We start from the raw sequence: 6,615 nt of genomic DNA on the forward strand, positions 1-6,615 counted from the left end.
AAAGTATTTTTTGTTGTTGTTAAATAAACGCCCCATATTGGGGTTTGATCACGTTCCTTGTATTCTGTCTACTTGTTGTTCTGAATTTGGGTCTGTCAGACACCTCTTGACAGCCATTGTCCACAAAATCTCCTAAATCACAAGAGATTTTGCGAGGATCTGTTATTTGTTCATTTTTGTGATTATTTTAGTGCTTTGTCGTAAAGTGGACATGGAGGTATAGATTTATGAGTTGAAACATTGCAAAAACAAGAGCTAAGAAAAGAAAAACAGATAGATTTACATCTTGCAAAGTCAAAAAAATCTAGTGCAGAGGGGCGATGAGAACAAAGGCATGATCGAGTCATCAAAATGAGAAATTTGGCAAGCGCCTTGCAGTCCTAGTACGAACATTTGACATGAATAATGGAACTAAAACAAGGATCATCAACAAGACCATGCACAAAAATTAGATAAGTGAAGGAATTTTCAACACTCTGTAATAAAACCTCCCTGCAAAAAAAAAATAAAAGCCTGATTTTCTAGTTTGTCCTGTGCACATTTGTGTCACATCTATTTTGGGGTTGACAGGTTTGCCTCACTAATTTCAACCATTTTAAGGGTGGACCTTTATTTTTTACACTTATTTGAAATTAAAAAACCACAACGGAAAATAAAAACTGAGAGGAAAGTTTTTATATTGAGATCTATCTTGACTTCTCTCTTGCCCTGACTCTGCCAGTGAAGTGAATACAATGTACAGTAATCCCTTGCTGTATTGGGTTTTACTTTTCGCCTTTACTTTGCAGATTTTCATTGTGTGATGTGTTCTGTAGCAGACAACACACAGTAAATACTGTCAGGAGCAGGGTTATGGAGGTGTGTGTGTGTGTGTGTGTGTGTGTGTGTGTGTGTGTGTGTGTGTGTGTGTGTGTGTGTGTGTGTGTGTGTGTGTGTGTGTGTGTGTGTGTGTGTGTGTTTTGGGTGGGCATGACTGTATGTGTCCGGAACTGTGATATGGTTTTGAATGCTGTCAGTCAGACAGTTGGGCAGGCGCAAAAGTCCATGTGTCCACTCACTAAAGCTTACTGCGAAGGACAGCGACAGCTAGTCATTTTATCAATTAAATTAGACTCTGCAATAAACATGCATTTTCTTTAAAATACATGTAGGTCAAGAAATTGGAATTAATTGACAAAACATGAGCCTCACCTAAAGGGAACTGACACGTTTGTCTCTTATTTTGCTGCTAAGAGTACCCGAAAAACAAAAACCTTGCAAAAAGCTAGGCAAAAAAATGAAAAGAAACATAGTCCAGTCAGGTCACTTTGCATCTCCATAATTTATATTCTTCTTTGTAGCACTAGTTTTTGGTTGCACTGCACAATATAGTGACAACTAGTGGTCAAAGATTACAGTATTCTTTTAAGTCTGTGCTTCGATTACGTAACACCTTGTACCTGCTGACATAAGCATATTATGGGATTCAGAATTAACAGTCTGAGCTTGCTGACAGAACATGTTTTATGATCAGTATTTGTTGCATCACCAGGAAATTTAGGAAATATTGTGTCATGTGTAAAAGGTCAAGAAAGGAAAAGAGAGTAGAGTTGAGTGAGCACCTAAAACAAATATTTAATTATCTTGGGGTTGTAATGTCATAAATCCCCATTCAGTTGGTTATTGGGTGCGCTAACCTAGCCAGCGGTAATCTTAGACAAACATGACCTACATTAAATGACCTACATGAATCTAAAACGACTTTCATTTACTTAAAACAGATCTCTCATCTGGCACTTTAGTAAATAAAGAAATAAACAAATTATCCTACAAATATTTGAATAAATGTGGTTTGTTGGCGTTCTGTGATTGCATTGGTGTGTAAAGTCTATTTAAGCAATTGCACGATGACATATCAGCATCATAGTATGGAGAAGTAGTGACAATCTTTTTGTTGCAACATTTTTTATTTCATTTTTAACAGTTGTAGTGTGTGATAAGGGTGGGTCGATCCAACTATCCATATTAAGAATGCTGAGCGAGTACTTGCACTGGATCGATACTATTGTCCTGGGATCAATACTGTCATCTCATTTAAACAATCACGATAATAATGTTGTTAGTGAATCGTAAGATTATACATACTATATATCTTTCAAATGTTATCAAATTGTGTGTGCACTCTTTTTCTCCAACAATACTTTATATTCAAAATATTGTGCAATTGAGGGGGCTTCAATTATTGAGTTAACATTGGTATACATTATTTGTATTTTTGTTACATTGCTGCTTTTTGGGGTTTGACCCATTTTGTCCATAAGTAAAAGTATGTTTTTTAGAGTGTTAAATGTTTTTTTTACATTGGATTGTTTACACAATTTGCACTTTCTGAATTTATTTTCAAAACATTTTGCAATCGTTCAAACTAACGCAAGGGGGTTCAATTGTCCAATGATCATGACGTCTCTAAGCAAAAAGTGTCAGTATCGAAAAACATCTTTTCAAGTCAAGTCATGTTTATTTGTATAGCCCTTAATCACAAAGAGTCTCAAAGGGGCGCACAGACCACAGATGATTGCAAACCACAGACTATTATGACACCATCCCCTGAGCTAAAACCTACATGAGAGCAAATAATACACAGACATTGTCAACATAAAATATAGGTTATTTATATGCTATAGAATAAAAGTGTATTTAAGCTTAGATTTAAACAGTTCCACCGAGGTTGCAGAGCGAATCTCAGGGGGAATAGCATTCTACAGCACTGGGGCCCGAATGGAGAATGCTCTCGAACCTGCGGATCTCTTCTTGGCTCTTAGGATCACTAGTAGACCAGCATTTTCAGAGCGAAGGCTCCGGACCGGAACATAGGAGGAAATTAAATCTGAAAGATATGAGGGAGCAAGTCTGTGCATGATTTTGTATACTACCAACAGAACCTTAAAATCACATCTTAAGCTAACAGGGAGCCAATGCAGGTTAGCTAAAATCGGGGTATTGTGATCAAATTTTCTTGTCTTAGTTAAAAGCCTCGCTGCAGCATTTTGTACCAGCTGAAGTCTCTTGATTTTAGACTTCGGGAGACCGGAGAGTAGTGCATTAGAGTAATCGAGACGGGAGGTAACAAACGCGTGAATTATAATCTCCGCATCCGACTGAGACAGCATAGGGCGAATTTTATCATTGTTGCGAAGATTTTAAATCATAAAAGTCGAACAAATTTCAAAATGCGTGTATACTAAAACTGATTTCAAACTTCAATACGTACATGCTCCAATGTTTTACAAAAAAGTAAATATTTTACCCACTGGAGACTTGCTCCCCTAGATGTCTCTACATGCCATGGGTCTAATGTGAATGCCAAATGGCAAAACGCCTTTCAATAGTGTTCATTTGAATTTCTATCCCCCCTCCAGGAGTGACCTATATAAATACAGGAAATCATTTTCAGCATTGCAATGAGAAAAATAAAGAAAAACAAATGTACAGATAAAGACTTCATCCCACTTAATAAAAAAAGAATTAACTTAGGTACAGATAATGTCTGCGGGCTACCCTGCTGATATTGAAAAATACTTTGTGGATACTTTCCTATCTCAATTCATAAAGTACAGCAGGTATTCGGATTATTTTTGATGTATAGCTCTGCTGTAATGACCATGTGTGCAGGTTTTTTTTTTATTTGGAAGGTTTCTTAATTGTCTTGCGTCTCCTTTTCAGCAGGTTGACTTGATCACATGAGCTAAGACTCGCCCCTAAAACCCTTGTTAGTTCTTTGTTTTGACCTTAGCCAATGAAGAACAGACTTTTCCTTCCTCAACATATGGGTAGCGAGACGAGATGGTTAAAAACAAGGGCTGGTGGTGAAGTCTGATGTTTATATTGCAATACAACAAACAAAATAAATACAACAGAACACATTGGGGCTTGTGAGTACAGAAAGAGGCTGTGATGATGTCAAAAATGCCCATTCAAAGTGTCTGACAATCATTTACATACCAAAGGGGCGGAACACAGAAGTTAGTGGAAAATTCCCAAGGCACGAAAAACTGGAGAAAATAATAAACAGGACAAAAACAGACGGAAACCAAACTGGAACCTGAAATTAAACAGGACAACAATAAACGGGAACAATGGAGATATCACAGGAAAACTGGACCAAGTCAGAACTCATGTCTTGTGGGGAAGAAGTTCGTTTGATGGGCTGACCCCGAAGCAAGAGAGCGCTGTGCTTTATATAAACAGAAAGTCAATCTCTCAATGAGCTGCAGCTGGCACCACACGGGTGGGGCCAATTGGGCACCACGGCAACCGTGGCACACACGGGCGGGGCCAATTGGGCACCACGGCAACCTGACACACACGGGCGCGGCCAATTGGGCGCCATGGCAACCATGACAGAAAGATTCAACTTATCGATTGTGATGCCATTTCCAAAGTATGAGATCGGTATAGATCGATACTACCATGTATTTACTTTGATCAAATTGATAGAAAAATGAACACTATCGCATATCTCTAATATCTAGAGAATTATTTTAGGGAGTTTGTACTGTATACATTTAGGAATAGTGATGTGTTTACTTTGATTTCAGTTGTCCTTTTTTTGAAAAAGAAATTAACATCTACCATGTTGGTAAAAGTTTACTTGAGCATTTACAGATAATACCGATGTTAATTGGAGCGAGCAGTACGTCGAGGTGTTTACATTTGCGCACCAAAGTGAACAGCACTCAATCTGTTGACCATATCCCCGTTTTTCAAGCTCAGCGATCGGTGGGCAAATGAATTCAATTGGCTTCACACAATTAGTGCAAGTCAACAACAAAATAGGTAGAGCACCCGATACTTTTTGACTGTTCCTTGGTAACAGAAGGTGAGTGGTGGGTGACCATTTCCATGCTTCACTTAAATACAGCGATCCCTCCATTCATCGCGGGGGTTAGGTTCCAAAATAAATCCTTAATAGGCAAAATCTCTCAAGTAAAACCTTAAATTTTCTACAAGAATTATGCAAGGCTGTCCAGAGTTGTGTCATCATTGGATCTGTTAACCGTGAACCGTGATTATACATTAAAACACTATACTATACACCAAAACCAAAGAACAATCACCTTTTTTACAGGCTCAAGTGCTATATATCAGATAATGACCCAGAGAGCTTTTATTTTGTCATAAAAACAAAAATATAGTAGCCACAAATGATGCAATGGGTGTTGTAAAATGAAAACAAAATAGTTTTCACCCAGTGATTTAAGGTCTAGTATCAGTGTTGTCACACATATTCCGCAGCCTGTTCTTGCTGAGGTTATGACTCAAGTGAAGGTATACCCAAACATATTTTTGGAAGAAGGAGACGCTAAGGTATAAATTCTTAATTTTGTTTTCAATGATAAAATTTACGATTGTAATCAAGCAAATTTGTCACTTGATACCTTAGATGTCTAACACACAGCCCGCAGGCTGGATTTGGCCTGTTGGATGACTTAGTCTGGAGTCTTTGCTCTTAAAATGATTGTCTTCTAGTGATCCCAAAATTCCAATTCGCGCCCCGGTGCTGTGGAATGCTCTGCTCTTTGAGTTTAGATCTGCAACCTCAGTGGAACTGTTTAGATCTAGGCTTAAAACACACTTTTATTCTAGAACATTTGAATGATCTTTATTTCATGTTGACAATATCTGTGTATTGTTTGTTATTGCAACATCCATTGAAGCCTGGTCATCCTGGAAGGGGGATCACCTCATGTGTGGTCCCTCCTCAAGGTTTCTTCATTTTCCTCATGTTGTGGTTTTAAGCTTTTCATTGCCCTCATGTAAGTTTTAGATCAGGGGGTGGTGTAATAATAGTATGTAGTTTGCAATAATCTGTGGTCTGTGCAGCCCTCCCAGACTCCTTGTGATTAAGGGCTATATAGATAAACATGACTTGACTTAGTCCAGCACGCCATACATTTCTGAGTATGTCAAAAAAAGAAGCGAGTCTTTAGGTAATTTCTATCAAATTTATGATTGTTGGGATGAATGCAAACTAAAGGGCAGTGAAGGATATATGATCAGCTTTTGTAGGCCCAGCCTCTTAGTTTGATTTCATATATTCTATTGTTATTGCACACGCACTACTAAAACTGTGTGTATTTCTTTTTTATTCCTTTCAAACCAGTGTGATTTTTTGCACTGACACGACCTGTCTCCGATCTGTTAAAGTCTGTCTGAATGAAACATACCAGACCCTGGCCACTTTCATATGTGGTCCTAAGTCCCACTCACATCTGATATTTTGGTATGTGATTTCTATCTGATCGGTCAAGGCGCATTCATGTGACCTGCACATCATCGATAGATGGTAGACGTCACTATTCTGCCTTTAACCAGGCGCAAAGAGGCAGGGAATTCAACAACCACGGCGGACGAAAACACGTTGTGTCATGATTTCCCCTATCAATGGAAGATGAACACTTCTGTATTCCTATCATGTTGCTTGTGTCAGGGGACCGGACCGGATCGGAGGCAGGGGGCAGGAAGGATGAACTCAATCACGTAACGATCAGTAACTTTTATTAAGGAAATAAAAGTCGTCCAACACTCAGGGACAAAACAAAACAAAAACAGGCTTACAAGCAAACAGGAACTAAG

Source organism: Urocampus carinirostris, chromosome 9 (assembly GCF_059441175.1).
Source record: "Urocampus carinirostris isolate Australia breed hairy pipefish chromosome 9, RoL_Ucar_1.0, whole genome shotgun sequence".
Classification (NCBI taxonomy): Eukaryota; Metazoa; Chordata; class Actinopteri; order Syngnathiformes; family Syngnathidae; genus Urocampus; species Urocampus carinirostris.